At 41.2% G+C, this 18,568-nt stretch overlaps 1 non-coding gene across 1 annotated transcript; it reads left to right on the forward strand.

Annotated features, from left to right (window-relative positions):
• Window positions 1-4,993: 4,993 nt before the first annotated feature.
• Trnaa-ugc (transfer RNA alanine (anticodon UGC)) lies at window positions 4,994-5,065 on the forward strand. The gene has a single exon. It is a non-coding gene; the product is annotated as a tRNA-Ala (tRNA).
• The last annotated feature ends 13,503 nt before the right edge of the window (window positions 5,066-18,568 follow it).

The raw sequence follows: 18,568 nt of genomic DNA on the forward strand, positions 1-18,568 counted from the left end.
TATGCCAGAGAACTTTGTCGAAGACCGCGAAGTGATCCGACGGCTGTGAAAAAAGTTATACCCTAGGCAAAGTGAGGTAAAGTATTGAGATTTCATTATTGATATTATTCCTTTACATGTATTAGAAAAATAACAATAAAGTTTATCCTCACTTTTCCTAGGGTATAACTTTTTTCACAGACGTTTTTCGAAATTTTTGTTTTTCATATAAGTGTGGGCCACCTTACTGGGAATACATTCCAAGTTTTAATTCTTATCCGTTGTTTCGCGCTAAAAGTCGTTGCCACTGAATCAGTTCGAAAACTTTCATTTTCGGTTTCGGTAACGTTTTTTTTTTTGGGTTTCGGAAACAGTAGGTTGTTGGCCTAAGGTCCCCTATCCACCGTGGTGGGGCCGCCACCTTAGGTATTGCTTCCGGTGGAGGAGCATTTCATACTCTGCCGCTGGATGCAAGAACAGACGCTGTTTGAGCCGCACCTCCTTGGTGAACAGACGCTCGGGACGTACCTCATCAATCTAGCTGAAGTCAGAAAGACAACAGTGCCCAGGCTGAACTACCGGCTAAGCACACAACTCTTAGCTGGCGGTCTTTGTCAACGCTTGACCCGTGGAAGCATGAGGTAGGAACTTGTGAGGACCAGAGCTCTGTTCGAGTTTATGCTAGGAATGGCTGTTTCTATCTCCTGCAATGATGGAGCTTCGCTGTTGACATGCGACATGGGTTATGCACATTCTCTTCTCGAGGCCGAATAGCGCTGACGGACTACCGCTTTGGCTCCTCGTGTTTTCACTCGCTCTAACGCGGCTTAATATTAATCCTTCGTTCCTCTGTCTTCCTCCAGGTGTCATCTGTGATACACCTGTGTGCTGTGTGCGTAGCTCATCCAAGTAACTGTTATTCTCACCGGTGGCGATGAAGGCGTTCTTGATGGCGCTTTACTGATCTTCTATGCTTCTACCTTCCGGAATATCCGATTCCCCGGCTCCTGGACGAAGGACCTTTCCACTGCAGCGTCTTCCAGTCGGCGTGTGTTGGAATATTCAGAAAAATGGTCAAGTAAGTTCATCCAAGCTCATGGTCCATTTTACAGCCAAAAAAGGACAATAAGTTATACCAAATAAAACAATCATGTCTGATTTCCGTTGAACATAAAAGATTCGTTTTGTTTATTTTCGACGCTACTGTATCTCCACTGCCCCCGATCACATGCCTATCGGCCCATTTCCACCTTGGTTATGTAACAAGTAACATGCGTTGCCGTAAACACTACCACCTCCACCGCCAGTAGGTACTGCCACTCGTCGTCAATGAAACCGATCGCGATTGTCGAAAGGAATTTTTATGTACTGCTCAATAACAAATAGGAGGCGCATAGTCTCCGCTCCGAACTCGTCGATCACATGGTTTCGATCTCGTTTGGCGGCTTCTGACTTCATCCAGTTGTTCGAAGTCTGGCGGTGGCAGCGGCGGCGGCTAATAACACGCATTCAACCGAAAAAACGTGATCAACTCTCCGACCAAAAGCGAGAGTGCTCCGATCCGAGTCAGACAGAGAAAACGAGATTAATCTCCCCCTACAGTTAGCAACCACAGTCGAGTCACTGCAGTGTGGCCGGTAGCAGATCACGAGATCACCACCATCGTCGTCGGTCACCTCCTCCAAGAATCTTGCCCCGCTCATTGACGCTGTGCTGTGATGCTGCTGGCTGCTACCAGCAGCCACCTGTCTCGCTTTGACCGTATGGCAGCAGCACAGACTACTGGGTACCTACTGGAACTGGAGTGGCAGTCAGTGGGTCATTCAGCCATCGACAAGGCATGGAACATGCGTTCGTATGTACTACTATCTATACTTGTTGGTGACGTGAGTTGCAGTCAATGAAATCGAGCAACTCATTGAAAAACACACCTTCGGCACTGGCGTCATTGTCGCCGACGTCGTCATCATCATTATGGTCTGCTTTTTGCCTTTCTCGTACACTAAGTGTACTGGAAAGGCTATATGTTCACTCCAAAAACGACTTTTTGATAGAAGGCCCGGAGGGTCAAGTCACATATACCAATCAACTCAGCTCGACGAACTGAGGTGATGTCTGTGTGTGTGTATGTGTGTGTGTGTGTGTGTGTGTGTATGTGTACAAAAAAACTCACATCAATTTTTGGCAGTAAACCTCAACCGATTTTAATGACCGACGGTTCATTCGACGCGGAATCTGGTCCCATTGTTTCCTATTGAAAATGGTTCGGATCGGTCCAGCCGTTCCGGAGTTATGGCCATTTACGTGTTCTGGACCAGTACCCTTGATAGGGCCCATACATAAAAATGTAACAAACACATGCGACACATCAAACTGCGACATTTTGGATAACCTGATGAACAGTCAGCAAAAAAATAGTCTCAGACCATATCCGGAGCCGGTTCCGGGAGTCCCGCCGGAAGTGACCAAATATAAAAGTGAACCAAGTCCATGCATGCGATATATCAAAGCGCGACTTTTTTGATAACCCAATGAAAGGTTGGCATAAAAAAAGACTATGACCATATCTGAACCGGTAGTGTATCGGAACCGATTCCGGATGTCCCGCTAGAAGTGGTCAAATATAAAAGTGATCCAAACCCATGCATGCGACACATCAAACTACGGCATTTTGGATAACCTGATGAGCAATTAGCAAGAAAACAGTCTCAGACCATATCTGAACCGATAGTGTTTCAGAACCGGTTCCGGGTGTTCCGCCGGAAGTGGCCGTATATAAAAGTTGACAAAACTTTTGCATGCGGCACATTAAATCACGGGTTTTTCGACAACTTGATAACCGGTTATTGAGGAAGTAGACTAAGACCACATTATGGACTGTCAGTAGTGCCGAAACTAGTTCCGGGTTTCCCTCCGAAAGCGGCTAAATATGAAATTGAACTAAACCCATGGCTTTTTAGATAACCTAATAAACTTTAGCAAGCAAATAGGCTCAGACTATTTAAGAGACTATCGGTAGTGTTCCGCAACTGGTTCCAGGCCGGAAGTGACACCAAACCCATGCATGAGATACCTCAAATCACGGCTTTTTAGCTAACATGATGATCAATTGCAAGAAAATAGACGCAAGCCATATCAGTGTGTTACGGAACCGACTACGGGTGTTCCGCCAGAAATGGTCAAATGTAAAAGAGAACCAATACATGCAACATATCAATGACTTATTCAGTAACAAGATAAACGGTTAACCAACAAATAATCTCAGACCATATTTGGGAGAACCGGTACTGTTCCAGAACTGGTGCCAAGACGAGTAACGCGTCGGAAGTGGTGAAATATAGAAGGGAACTAAACCATAGCGGCGTTTTTGATAATCAGATGAACAGTCAACAAGTAAATAGTCTCAGGCCACATCTATAACTTGTAATAATATTTCGGAATCGGTTGCGGGTGTTCCATCGGAAGTGATTTAATAGAAGTGAACCAAAACCATGCATGCGATACATAAAATTGCGGCTTTTTCAAAAATTTTCCGAACGGTTAGCAAGAAAATAGCCTCAAATCACATTAATTTTCGGCTTTTCAGGTAACGTGATGAACAGTTGACAAAAACATAGTCAAGACCATATTTGAGACAACCGGAATCGGTTCCAGGTGTCCCGCCGGAAATGGTCAAACGTAAAATTTAACAAAACCCATGCAAGCTGCACATCAAATAGCGGAATTATAAAAGTGAACAAAATAAATGTCAAAGCAATAAATCAAATTGTGGCTTTTTTGATAGCATGTAAACGTTGGGTAAGATTATAAGTGAAGAAATGGTCAAAGTCTTCATATATGCAAGAGAACGAAATCGTGACCAAAGCAATCTCTTCAAATCACACCATTTCAGATTCCTGCGGTCTAAATGTATAGTAGGATGGATCAACGTTTTATGAAAAAATATACCTTATACAGTTTTTCAATCTTCAATCTCCTTATGCTTCTAAAATTACTGCTCACGATTTGGGTGCGGCTGGTTGAGCCCTCACTCTTCTCATTGCGATTGAAATTTGAATGGAAAATTTACATTTTCTGCATTTTTCTCGTAGGAACATGAATCGTGTTACCAATGATAATAAAATATAGCCTAAAGTGTGCTGAAATAAACATTGGCGAAGATCACAAAGTGGCTTGTGATTGTGAATAAAGTTAACCTTCTTCACGCATTAGCTGACGCTCACCCCGCTGCCGTAGTGGATGAAATGGGGTCATAATGACCCCAATACACGACTAGGGTTAAGGTGGTCAAGCAGTCAACTGCGAGGTCTGATATCTGTTTTGTTGTTGAACATGACATCGGAATATGTATCATCAATAAGTTTTGAAAATCGATGATGGCTTTGTTAAAATTGTTGCTTTTCTATGTAAAGTGTTTTCAGGATTCAGGAACATTTTGGCTAACGTCGAAGAAAAGTTCATGAGTACATATTCGACGAGAAAGGCACTATCACCACTAGGTGGATTAATCTGGGTTTTTTAATCAACAGCCTTACGTTGATTTATTTGTAGCTGTCTCTCTAATCCTCTTCCTAGCCACAGCCCAACTGGAATGGGATGTATGGATATTGGAGAACGGCAAACTTGTAAGATGCAATTCTATATAATACTCTTTCAGTGAGGCGGGTTGTAGTCGCTCGAAGAACTATCAAAAACATCAAGATATACAATATCGACTGTTTGCCAGCAAACGCTCCAATAACAATCTGCATGAGTATTCTCTCGGTTAAATCCACGCACAGCAACCGTTCACACAAGGAAATTAGATCTGAACGATATGCCATATCAGAACACTACGCCAAAACGATACCAACGCGAGCGTTGCAAACATGGCTAGTGTATGTCTAGTCTCTTATGCCTAATGTAGGTACCAAGCCACGTCGTAAGTAACGAAATACGTCTTCATTAGTGAAATTCAAGTGACTTGTTGATATAGATAAGCAAAATGATGTAGCTTACTCTAGGGGCGTAAGCAGGGGATGTAGCTCAGTGGTAGAGCGTTCGCTTTGCATGTGAAAGGCCCCGGGTTCGATCCCCGGCATCTCCAGATTTTTTGAATGGTTGCAAGCGACATTCTTGAACAGAAGGATAAACTTGGCATACTGCATTGCGCTGTTCGTTGAGCCCAAAGCAATCAGCGTCCATCTTAATGGCGGAGATAGTTGGCCATCGATAAAATTTGCCATTAACCGGGGTTGTTTGCATATCAATCCCTATAAATCGGCCGTTTGCATTGAAAACTCGTATTTCATAGTCGGCCGGGCCCGCATCTTGATTAACATAAAAGTGTACATTCAATCAGTTTCAACTTACTTCGGGCAATTGGCGTTCGTAAATTTTAGTGCTCCCTTTTTACGATTTATTCGACTTTCATCCAATCAATCTCGACCAACGATCGACTACCGTTTCGTGGAAGCGCGACGGCCGAACCTTGACTAAAGGTTGTGTTTTTGCCGTTCCATCATTCATGTCCCAACAGAAAAAAAAACAACAACAACGTGGTACAATCAAACGAACATAATGAATCAGATTGACGAAAAACGGGTGAATGTATTCTTCGGGTCTCGTTTGCAAAATGGGCTTGTAATCGGCTTTGAAGATCAATGCGAAATTCCGTTTGACACAGTTTCCCGGTGTTTGTCTGGTGAACTTGAATAGATAAGCATCTTTGGATACTGGCACTGTGGGAACAAGGACACCATTTAAAAAGTAACTTTTTTTGTGTTTTTGTCTCTCAAGCTGGATGGAGCTAACGTATCAATTTCATGTTCCTATGTCCTTACATTAATCAAAGCAATCCGTTAAACACCGGTTTTGTCAGTGCCTACACTTTGGGAAGCGATCATAATCGTCCATTCACAAAGTCAGCCTACTTCATCGTTGTCACCAACCAGTCAACGATCGAATCTCATAAATAAAAAGGTACAAGGTTTTAGAATGTCACGCCGCCGTCTAATCGATCTGAGGGGTGACTCAGAAATTGATTCAGGCCTATATGAGTCGCGGGAAACAAACGTCCCATAACTCATACACTGCGATGCTTTGATAAGCATGGGCGGTAGTGGTAGTATGCAAGGCTGTAATGAGTAAAAAGGGGCTAATATGTATATTCTTCCATAGGTTTTAATTATATTTATGCAATTCGGTATTATAATTTCTATTTTATATAACTTATTTTGGTATTGGCCAATTTTTCCAAACTGGTTCATTATGCAACTGAAATGAGTTGCATAATGAAAAATAGTTACATAATGTTCCTAATGCAACTTATTTGAGTTGCATTATGAACATTATGCAACTCAAATGGGTTGCATTATGAAAAAATCATTGCATAAAATTTTGTATGGAACTCGTTGCAAAACTCGATTTTTTCAGCACTCTTCGTATTTATCCAACTCGGCAAGCCTCGTTGGATAAATATACGACTCGTGCTGAAAAAATCAACTTTTTGCAACTCGTTGCATAAATAACTATTTGCATTCTTTTTCACACCACGAAAACTAATCTGAAAAAATCGAAACATATCAAACGTAAAACACACATACAAGAAAAAGACAAAAAAATCTTCTACTTTATCGATCTTCTTGTCGCCCTTTTATCAATTAACCTGAGAATTGTCTAGCACTTAAAGGCTGTATTACTTGGTGTAATAAATTTGATTGATTGATTTATCTTAATTATAAAGACTATCAGCCCTTGGCTGGTTCCTCTCTAGGTGTAATAAAGAATACCTAGGACGAATTAAAATTGATCACTTCTCTCTTCCAGCCACTACAGGCTGAGCATTGATAAATTTCATCGTTTTCATTAGCAGAAACTTCGTAAAGCCACAAATTATCACCAATAGAATAACGAGGATCGAGAGCCGTTTATAAATGGTTCATATTCACTGTGTTAACCCTTCATGACGCGCGCTGCTGTAAAAAGTACAATACTACCACAAAACCTCGCTCGTCGTATAGGATTTTTTTTTTAATTTTTATTTTGTGAATTTTAACTTAAATGCTAATTCTACACTCTCGTCGTATAGGGGAATTGGGGGTAATATAAACACCCTAAGCGTTTGTGGTCGTTTCCAATAGAAATATGACAAAATCTTTATTTTTCACCCCGTAATATCGTAGATAGCAATATATTCAAAGAGTTCTGGAAGAAAATATTTATAAAAAATACAGTTTTCTTACATTATTTTCGATTACAAAACATGCAAGAAAACAGAGTCATGAAAAGTAGTGTGAGTAAATGAAGATTCGATGGGGGTAAAATGAACATGTCTTCAAAAACAAGTTTAAATGTATAATTTCGATATATTCAAGTATCAGCCAACAAATTAAATACAATTTTTATATGCTACACTTTTGAAACTTTTGATATATAATTTGGCATGTGCTGGAATAATTTTTTGAAAAAAATGTACTAAAACAAGCGATTTTTAGGATGAAAATCTTATCTTATGAGCGCAAAATACTTTTTTCCTTAACTTTTTGCACTAGTTGTGTCAAAATATGTGCTATAGATTTCAATATACCGAGTTTGCACAAACTTTAATGGGTAAAGTTTGAACCAGCTGTTCATTTTACCCCCAAGTCGTTCTGGTTTTATAGTTGTTCTAAAAATTGTATTGAAAGCGTAACCTATTTTTTTTTTTTAACTGAATATTATCTTTTGGAAGTACATTATTGGAATATGGGATCACACATGTCATAATTTTCGAAAAATATACGAATTGACCTTAATTCAGATAAGCTCAATTTTACATCAGAGCATATTTTTTATGTGGTTTCTGATATTTTCGTCATAATCAAGTGGTTTATTCAATTTTGAAGTTCAAGATCAGCAGAAGTATAATGTTTTACGTTATCACACAGCATCCAATCGTTAAAACATGCAGAAATACGCTAATTGCTGTAAAACAACACCCTGTTCATTTTACCCCCCCCCCCCTGTTCATTTTACCCACAATTCCCCTACAGCGCAAGCGCGGTGCAGTTTCGCTTGCTTGATGGCGCGCGTCCTGAAAGGTTAAAGAGGTTTTCAGTATAGGGTTGAGAAATTCGGCCGCACGAATATATTTTCTCATTTAGGGAACCAAAACAACTCCTTTGCAGCTCTTTTTGCTCATCAAAATGTCCTTTCTGGCCATGATAACTTTTCACGATACGCCATCGCACATTGATCGAAACCACCCAGCATTTCCTATCACTAATCTTTCGATACAAACGATGATTTTCCACGTTGTATTTCTACTGTAGCTGTACCTGACGTTCTTCATCACACCTTGGACCACGAGCAGTACATCGATCACTTTCAACAGTCGATGATCTTGACGATGCATGCTAACAATGAAGTCCGAATTCGACATCTTTAACACCATAATACAGTCTGCTACACTGCCGTGTGCAGCAGAGGTAGAACACTCTTAGTCTCTCTGCACACTAAACGCTTTCAGCAATATTTTGCTGAATTTTGCTGAGCTGAAGGGTCCAGCAAAATTTTGTGCTGAACTTTCAGCAACTTTTGCTGAATTTCAGCAAAAAGTTGCTGGTGATCAGCAGAGTTTACTGAACAAATCAGCAAATTTTGCTGAATTTCAGTAAAATTTTTGCTGAAACCATCAGCTTGGCAAAATTCAGCAAAATTTTGCTGACACATCAAATCGATTTTTTGGTGTGTGTGTGTTCTTCAGCTGGTGATCTACTCAGGACATGGACCATTTTTGAGCCTTCGCGATGCTCAATGCAGAAATCGCACTCTAAGAACTTCAAAACTACCGGACCGCTCTCTTGTTCATCTCTTTCTACGCGTAGGCATCGCGCACAGTCGAACAGTCCGTACGAATAACGATAAACCGCCCGTCGTCGAGATATTGCCGGAACCGATCACCGTTCGCATACACCACTAACATTTTCAGCTCATAACTATGGTTCACTTTAGTTTTCGATTTCTTCTTGCTAAAATAACTCACTCGTTTCCATGACCACCTCGTCTACTTTCTGCAGCAAATTCCAGCGACACCCAGGCTCGACGCATCGGTATGTACTATGTAGTTCTACTTCTGCATTCGGGTCGTACAGCACAAGCATAGGTCTTCGCACTAAAAGTTGCTTGATCTTCTCAAATGCTCGCTGTTGTTCAACCTCGCACGCAAGTTATTTAAAACGTCGATTCCACTACGTGACTGTAGTCTTGCATGAATCTTCTGAAAAATCCTCATAAACCTAGGAACTGTTGTACTATGTGTACGGTTTCAGGAACTGGGAAATCTGTGGGTGCATGAAAAAGTAGCCCTTCTTCAGGTTTATGGTGAAACTATCTTCAGAAAAAGCCGTCAGCAATCTTTCTAACTTGAATAACAGCTCTTCTTCACTTTTCTCACTTAAGATAAAATCGTCGATGTAAGCCACGATAATAATCTTCTGCTTTCTCACTATCCTTTTCCACTATGTATATTGTTCATCATTCGACGCGCATCCATTCCTTAAGCTCAAAGGCATTCGTAAGAACCGATACTGACCATTTTGTAATATCCACTGTACACATCGACGGTAATGAACATATCCGCTCCCGCTAACTTCTGGAGATACGAGTCAATCTCGAGCATCGGATATTAGTATTTTATTGTTTCGGAGTTGGGTAGTCGATAGTCAATAGCAGGCATCCAATTTTTCACTCACGTGATCAAATTCCCCGGATTTATCCACCTCCGCGATCATGATTTCTCACTGCATTGGATGAAAAATGAAAGTCTCTCACTGCAGCGCTCACGATACAATTCTTTTTCTTTCCATGCACAACTCACGGATAAACAACAAAGCATCCAATTTTTCACTCTGTCTGCGAGTTACAGAATATCTCCACCGAAGCACGAGATCGATTATTTTACGTTTTTAGTGATACCGTGTTTACATGAAGCGTACTTGTTTCATAGCCATATCTAGATAATGCGGCACCGCTCAGACGTCAACTGGGTGGAAACGTGGATAGCAGACTGATCAAATATTTTCTCCTACGAGAGCAAACGATTTGTGAGTAAGCGCTTGTTGGAGAGTGCATACTTTTATCACGCAAAGAAACCAGAGTGAGAGCCTTTTCAATCGTTCATGAGTGCAAGGAAAATATAACAGGCTGCTTTATCCGGATCAGTCCTGCAAAATATCAGTCTCAGTGCCTGTTTTTCAGCCGAAAATGAATGACTGCGGAGGTCGTTTTCAGTTCCTCGATGTGAGAACTGAAAGAGTCCGAGAGCTCCATTCGTGAGCGACCCAACAAGATTAATTCCCAATCATTCACACACTACTCATGCTGAAAGGCCATTCGTGTCAAGCGGTGGGTTGTGAGAGTGAGTACCCTATACGCTACCACGGGTGAAAACACTCAACTACAGAAAATTGAATGGAAATTTAGCCCTGTCAGCTCTCGCTTTCAGCACGCTGCGTGCGAGTGTGAGTACCTATATCATTTCGCTCCCGTGCACATTGGTCGGGCTCCATACAAAGGGGCGGCCAAAACTCCCAAAAAACGAAATTGATAATTTTAAACTTTATTTCACCTTATAACAAAGTTAATGTACTGTACTTTTATGATTATTAATTAAAAGAATACTAGCTTTTGTATTTCAATGACATTTTTACTGCCAAAGTGGCCTAAGTCATAAAATTGAAAAATGAATTATTCGAAAAAAGTAAAATAATAATATTTTGAGAATGGAATATATGTTTTAAGTTATCCAGCATATGAAAGCTTATTATTGGACTGTTTGAATGCACGTATGATGCAAAATTAATATGTCACAAAACTTTTCAAATTTTCATATATTGTACCATAGAAATTATGGGAATTTTTAAGTTAAAAAACGGTTCGTGTCGTCACGTGTCGCCGCAATTTCGAATAGTACATCTTAAACATCATGCTTAGAGCTGCCTAAAAACGTTTAAATATTTTGCAGAAATTTGCAGTTTTTTAAATTAGAGCTTTTTAAAAAAGTCATGTTTTTTCATATATTTTACGTTATTTTTCCATTTTTTACTGAAATAAAATTTATCTTTCCACATTTTTCACACGTTTTGAATAAACTTGATTGGATTTGATCGAAAGATAATCATTTATTTAAATCCGAATTGATTTTCTAACAAAAAACGCAAAAAATATGGAGTTTACTGATTTTCACTGTTTTTAAAATTATTGAAATTACGTAATTTTTGAATACCCCTTTTTAAACACTAAAAACACTATATACCATATCTGGGCAACCTATAACTTCGATTAAACACATAAAAAGAGTTTTGGCCGAACTTTATCTTTTTCCGACCATTGTGCCGTGTTGCTGATCGGGAAGCAACATTGACAGGAAAACCAAAACGGAGAAAATGAAAAAAGCAAAATATCGCTATCATAAAGGCCTGTCGAAAAATTGCAGCACTGATCCGGATAATGTCGCTGTGTGATAGATCGTTAGTGAGTGAGGGAAATATTTGGTGCCTGGTCAATAGGGGAGCGCCCTTGGATGAACCAAATGCCAAAACCACTTTTTCTTTTCATAGAGCCTCTATGAAAAGAAAAAGTGGATTTGACGTTTGGTTCATCCTAGGTGAACCACTTCCCCTGGCCTATAGCTATAGCCATCCGCAACTCATGGTTCACCACTTGGCTATAATCGGGTGAATCAGTCCAATAATTCATGCACTAACTCAGCCAAAACACTCTCGAGCATATTCCATCTTTTGGGGTCTTACACGGTTACAGAAGTTACATAGATTTGTGTACTACTAGATCAGCCTCACTGCTGTGTCAAATGTACTCAGTTACTTTTCCGACTCTGGTGCTGCCATGAGAAGAGTATTCACAATTATTTTTACACTGATCGCTTATTGATAATGCATGTCATCGTTCAGAGAAAAATAATTATGAACTTTGCTCCCATACCAGCACTAGAGCCAGAAAAGTAACTGTGTACATTTGACACAAGGGTGAAGGCTGATCTAGTAGTACACAAATCTGTGTACATTGTACACAAGCCAGTGTTGTTTCGTTTCAGGGTGTACGAACATAGGCTCCGCACTCATCAAACGTATCTTCATCTCAGCCGATGTAGCCCGGCCGACCCATCTCTCACCCCATATGAGCATTCGCCGATTCTACACTGCTATCTCGTTGACGAGGCTCACGAGGGGGACGTTGTTATTTTTGCGACACTTCTCACTCAATTTTCACGTCTCTCTTACGTTTCACCATCACCAGTCCATCACTAGGGTAATTTTCCAATTGTTGCACGGCTAAAAACTCGCCTATTGTTGCACACTCCATGTTATTCTTATGAGGTGTGCATGGCGAATTTTTAGCCGTGCAACAATTGGAAAATTACCCTATCGATGATATCCAAGCCCAAAACTACCGCTGTGTCTTGGACCCAGGTTGGCATGATCTGCAACTCCACTGGTAAGGATACCTCATCAACCTGCAACTTCACACATACTTTCGAGGCCACGTTGATGTCCTTCTTCCCGAATCCACGGAGAACTTTCTGACTGATTGAGCTAACCTGCGTACTTTTCTTGCATCGTAGGAACCTTGCCACCCGTATCCACTAGCGCTCTCATCGATACTCCACGCTCCCACTAACACGAAAGGCATTTTTCTGGTCTACAACCTGAAACGGTCAGGGCGTGGAAATTATCACATCACGTTTAGGAGGTGAAATGACAGCGCGTCCAGGTGCATTTTTGACTCCCATTTTCGAAAGCACCGATCTTGTCATCCACAATTGTTGACACAACTTTTGGAATGTGGTGAGATAGGTATAGTATCTACCCGTGTACAACATTTCAAGTCAATTGATTCAAAATTGACTGAGTTATAGTGGAAAACAGACGAATATAGAAGCCCCCGCCCAAGTGGCGCGATTCCCTACTTGCATTACATTCAAAAGAAGTGAAGATTCGTCTATTCCCATTCAATCGACTGGAAAAATTCTCCTTGACCTATACCCGGGTAGAGGTGAAATACTGACGATCAAAACGTGATATTGGTTTGATTGATATAAGAGATAAAAGATCTGAAAATAATATCTGAAAAATGTTCCTTGAACATCTGAATAATAACAAAATTTGATATTTCAAGATCAAACGAATAGCTTGCTGCTATTGGTTAGATCTTACAAGATCTTGTTCTGATCTGAAAATGATGTTCCAGGAATAAATGTAAGATATTATTTTCAGATCTTTTATCTCTTATATCAATCAAACCAATATCACATTTTGATCTCAACATCAATATATGTTATTATTGAGCTCTTTTCCTCCACCCGGGTACCCTATCATAGTTTTGCTGAACAACTTATTGATCCTTTAAGTTGAGCCATTAAGTTGTACCCCTTGACTACGCCACTGTCCGCCAAGTTTCCATAAGCCACCCAATCCGTTGTCGTTAGTGTCTCGTTTCTTGAGTCGGACCGGACGGAATAGGCATCGGGAAAAATGTCACCTAGACACACGGTTATGGATGTATGACACCGTCCTCGTCGTCGTCGTCGTCGTAGTTCAAAGTCATAACCGCGAGCGAAACAAATAAACTGCGATCGTCGCCCTGGCGGCCGTTTTCAGCGTCTTGTCACGGAAAAATCGATAGCCATTAGTGTCATGATTTAGCCATTAAAATGGTTCGCCTCCAAAGGTTAGGCCCGAACTGGTTGGTGTTGGCCCCTATGAAGTTGGCTTCGGGCATACTTTCCGTCCGGTTACAAATTACTCATCGGCATCTGATTAATATCTAATAACTCATTACTTACCGCGCGAGTCCTCTTGTTTGTGACGCGGCACTTTTCAGCAAACAAAACGCGCCGTGTAAAAGCCTTCATTTAGCCGCACTGGACAATAACCTCATTATCGTCGTCGTCGTCGTCGTCGACAATGAGAGAAGGGAGATGATTTGGAATCAATCAATTGACTGCTAAAATTGGGCGCACTTCAGGTTGATGAATCTATTACTGCCGCCGCTGCGCCGCGCCGTTAGTCCCTGAATGGTCAAATGGTCGTTCGAAAAGTGGTAAAACGAATAATCATCAGCTAGCCAGCAGCCAGCGCCAGCTTCAACACCGGCACCACACGGCAGCGTTTGAAGCTTGAAGACTGAAGAAGATGCTCCACTCGATTGGAGACTGTTTAAGTAGCGCAGTGAATGTTATTGGAAACAATCATCCGACAACTTGAGCCGAATGATGCAAACGCAGTTCAATAATTGAGTTGTTATTTGGGCTTTATGGCCTGAGGCTATAGCTTTCGGGAGCAGTACGCTGCACAGATATGGCATTGTTTTTCATGCAGATTGCAGGGTTACGTCGTGAACATAAAACTATCGTAAATTAAGCGTTAATACTCTTGCGTCTTTTAGATCTTGATTGGTAGGAAATATTCATAATCACTTATTTGATTTATAGACTTGCTAACTCATTGTCACATTCGGTTCATTTATCGCTTAGCATAAATTTGGCTATTGATTGCTAAAGTTATTCAATTAGTGATAATTATGCAACTTTTTTTGGCTGCAAAACGGTGAGTCGATAAGAAGAGCGTCCAACATAGCTCTGGTCCTCACAAGTTCCTACCTCATGCTTCCACGGGTCAAACGATGACAAAGACCGCCAGCTAAGAGTTGTGTGCTTAGCTGGTAGTGCAGCCTGGGCACTGTTGTCCTTCTGACTTCAGCTAGATTGAGGAGGTACGATCCGAGTGTCTGTTCACCAAGGAGGTGCGGCTCAAACAGCGTCTGTTCTGGCATCCAGCGGCTGAGTAAGAAACGCTGCACCACGCCCAGCTAGATCCAAGGTGGCATCCCCATCGGCGTGGTCGTCCCAGTGTTGATTGAGACGTTAAACAGAACTGGCACGATGGCCCTCCAGCGAGACAGGAGTGTTGGCGTAGGCCCAATAAGCCACCCGTAAAAATCCCCATTGCGAATAACATAGGAGAAAATACGACTCGATACAATCGGCAAAGACCCACGCGACGCAAAAGGACTACGATTGGAAACTTGGAACCTGGAATTGCAAGTCACTAGGTTTCGCAGGATGTGACAGGATAATCTACGACGAACTACATCCCCGCAACTTCGACATCGTGGCGTTGCAGGAACTTTGTTGGACTGGACGGAAAGTGTGGAAAAGCGAACATCGAGCGGCTACCTTCTACCAAAGCTGTGGCACCACCAATGAACTGGGAACAGGATTTATAGGGCACTGCATTGTTTTGATTTTGTATGGGATTATGACGTTTCTTGGCCTTGTTGTTTACAAAATTTCTGTAAGAGTGAAAAAGAAGGGGAGAACTTCATGCAGTGCCCTATAGTGTTGGGACAACGAATAGAGTTAATAAACTATAGAGGACGAATGTCGCTGCTGTTCCCTTTGTTCTCGTTCGCAAACATGTCGGGTAGGTATCTATCTGTCAAACTGCACACTTTTTCGCTTTGACACTTATAGCCCGGCCTATCGAGTGTGCGGTGGATGCGTCGTGGCTCGAGTCGGTTCCGAATTTTTCGCTTCCCGTCGGCGCTAGTTCCCAATACACTTTTAGTTGATACAAATTTCTTTAATTTTTTGCATTTACACAAAAGAGGGAAAAATATTAGTTCGGAGTCGCGTTCAGTGTATTTCTGTGTGGAATAGACTAAAGGTTTCTGCTCCCTAGTGGAGTAGAGACGCGCGATAGAATTTTCTTTTTGGCTAGTTTTTGCGTCGAAAAGTGGTCGGTTGTTAACGGCGGTTTGTGTATATTGATCCATTGTCAAATCATATCACCAACCATAGGTGACTCCCGGACTAACGATGTACCTTACCCTACTAACAAAAAATTCCTTCCTGAGACAAACGTGGAGATGCAGCGATTCGCGGTCTTTATAACAACGTTTGTCTTACTAACACTCCCTCCCATCATCGATGACCGTAAGGACGTGGCCGGTGCCGTTATTGACCTTATTAAAGTTGAGAGCTCTCGAACTGTATACATTGAGAATAGTAAGCTAGTCCCAAGCCCTATTCATTGGTTCCTTGTGCAATTTCGATTGCTCTGGTCAATCACGGAGTAGCAACTACGAATTGTGCGGTCATCTATGCTCATGCTCATGCTCATGCTCATTGACACTTATAGCCCGGCCTATCTCCGCCAGCAAGAGATGTTTCGGCAGCGACACCAGCGACATTCGTCCTCTATAGTCTATTAACTATTTTGGACAACGTGTGATCGGGTGGCAGCGGATCAACGCAAGGATGTGCGTGCATGTTAAGAGTTAAGGGCCGTTTCTTCAACTACAGCATCATGAACGTCCACTGCGCACACGAGGAAGACCTGATAACGAGAAAGAAGCGTTCTACGTGTGGTTAGTGCAAACATACGATGGTTGCTCGCCGCGTGACGTGAAAATCGTTGTCGGCGACATGAACACGCAGGTAGGAAGGGAGGAAATGTTCAGACCGGTAATCGGACGAAACAGCCTGCACGCCTTATCGAATGAAACTTTGCAGCCTCTCGTGGAATGGTAGTCCGAAGCACCTTCTTCCCCCGCAAAGATATCCACAAAACCACCTGGAGATCACCCGACCATCAAACAGAAAACCAAATCGACCACGTTCTAATCGACGGTAAATTCTTCTCGGATATAACCAATGTCCGTACATACCGCAGTCAAGGACGTAGCCAGAGGAGGGCAGGGGGCCGTGCCCCCACCCCCCTGGCCACCAGATTTTTTTTTTAGTTCAAGCTGACTCAAAGATTATAAATAACTCAAGAGTTCCAGAAAAAATATAAAAAAAAACTATTCTCCAGACTATTTTAATAATTGAGGTTTTTATCCACAATTATCAAATCTTTTTCTCTTGCGAATCACAGGAAATTTCGCCAAGTATTTCTTCAAGAGATCTACTTCAATCTTATCAAAGAATTTAACCAAATAACAAGCTTGGTTGAATGGTAAAATTGTATGATGTTTATTCATGGAATACAAAAACAGCATGCCAAGTTTTCAGTAGGGAAAAATAAGGACTTTGCAGAATTATATGCTGCTATAGAGTGCTGTTAAGTGCTACTGCTACACGAATTTTCACTTGTATTCAATTCAAACAAACGTCATGCTAAGAGAATAATACCTGGGATTTACAAATTTTTTCAAGGAAATCTCCAGAAATTCCTTTAGGCATTTATTTAGGAACTTCTCCAGGGATTTTTTCAGAAATTCCTCAAAGGACATGTCCAGGAGTTTCTCTTTCGTGAATACTTCCATGGACATCTTGCAGGGTTCAGATAGTTTTTTTTTTGTCAAGGTTTGTTCCAAGAAATGCTTCAAGAATTTCTCCCACGATTCCTTCAGATTTTTTTACAGATACTTCTGCAAGAATACATCGATAAATTCCTTCAGGAATTTTCCATAGCTTCCTTCAGTGATTCTAGCATGAATTGCTCCAGAGAATTTTTCAAGAATTCCTCTATGGGTTTCACCTGACATTCCTCCGGGAATTTCTCCTGGAATATCTTTTGAAGTTCCTCCTGTGATTGTTCCAGTGCTTTTTCGATGGTTCCTCCAGGAATTTCCAGGATTTCCTTAAATCATTGTACAAAACATTATTTTGGGAGTCCGTCCAAAGGCTTCAACAATAATTCGTCCAAAAATTATTGCAGACATGGATGCCTTCATTTTTTTTCCTACAGAAATTCTACCAGGAATTTGTTAAGAAAGCTTTACTGGGATTTCCTAAGGAATTCCTCATGGGATTGCTTCCAGAATTCCTCCAGGTTTTCCTTCAAGCATTTCTCCAAGGATTCACCCGGGAATATGTTCTGTGTTTCTTGCAGAAACAACTCCAGGAATTATTTTAAGAAAAATCCTCCGAAGGTTCAGGAGCACTTTTTAGAATTCCTTCATGTGTTCTTCTTGGAATTCTTTCAGGAACTCCTCCAGAAATTATTTCAATACTTCCTCCAGGAACTGTTTAGGAATTCTCTTAGGAATGTCTCTAGGAATTGCCTCCAGGATTTCTCCTGGGGTTCCTTCAGGAACTGCTATAGGGATTCCTGAAGGAGTTCTTCCACGAACTCTTCTTAGAATTCCTTCAGGATTTCTCCAAGGATGCCATCTGCAATTTTATCAGAAACTTTTACAGGGATTCTTCCAGGAATTTCTTCAGAGATTCCTTTTAGAATCATTCCAGGAATCCTCTGGGAATTGTTGCAGTGATTCCCCTAAAAATTCATCCAAGGATTGATTCAGAAATGCGTATAGAGATTTCTTTAGAAATTCCTCCAGGAATTCTTCTAGAGATTCCTCCAGGAGTATTTTTAGAGATTCCTCCGTTAAGCTCTACGGGCATTCTTCCAGGATATCCTCCAGGGATTCCTCCAAGAATTTCTGCGGGGCTTAACTTGGGACTTGCTTCTGTGATTCTCTCTGGAACAAATTATTTTAAAACAACGTCCAAGATTCTCTCAGGAACTCTTTTTAGGGTTCTTCCAGCAATTCCTCCTTGTATTTTTAAGGAACTTTTCCTGAAATTGATTCAGTACTTCCT

The sequence above is a fragment of the Aedes albopictus genome, chromosome 2, assembly GCF_035046485.1.
Source record: "Aedes albopictus strain Foshan chromosome 2, AalbF5, whole genome shotgun sequence".
In the NCBI taxonomy this organism is placed as follows: Eukaryota; Metazoa; Arthropoda; class Insecta; order Diptera; family Culicidae; genus Aedes; species Aedes albopictus.